Below are 699 nucleotides of genomic sequence, written 5' to 3' on the forward strand. Positions count from 1 at the left end.
TTCCACAAATTTTCCATTTTTTCTTTGCAAATTAAGAAAAAGCAGATATAAACTTTTTAAAAGTTCAATTTAATTTTTACTTTCATAATTATATCCCATTGTTCTATAAAACATTGGGGCTGGGTGCGGTGGCTCACACCTGTAATCCCAACATTTTGGGAGGCTAAGGTGGGCGGATCATGAGGTCAGGAGTTCAAGACCAGCCTGGCCAACATGGCGAAACCCCATCTCTACTAAATATACAAAAATTAGCAGGACATGGTGGCACATGCCTGTAATCCCAGCTACTCGGGAGACTGAGGCAGGAGAATTGCTTGAACCCAGGAGGCAGAGGTTGCAGTAAGCCAAGATCGTGACATTGCACTCCCGCCTGGGCGACAGAGCAAGACTCCATCTCCAAAAAAAAAAAAAATGGAAACAACAACAAAAAAATGCTTAATTTTCTCAACTTAATATTCCAAACAAGTGACTCTCCATGATCACTTGAAATCACATACATTTTACATATTATGAATGTTTTAGTTGGCTCCATTTTCTTGAATGGCATAGCATCAGTGGTATCGATGACATCTTAGATTTCATAAAATACAGGTATTTATTGTTGTTGACTCTATTACCAAATACAAGTGTTCTAAGAGAGACTTCTGCGAAGTTTCCTTTTTTTCATTGCAAATTTTAAAAAAACCTGCAGATATAAGC

This window comes from Papio anubis, chromosome 14 (assembly GCF_008728515.1).
Source record: "Papio anubis isolate 15944 chromosome 14, Panubis1.0, whole genome shotgun sequence".
Taxonomy (NCBI): domain Eukaryota; kingdom Metazoa; phylum Chordata; class Mammalia; order Primates; family Cercopithecidae; genus Papio; species Papio anubis.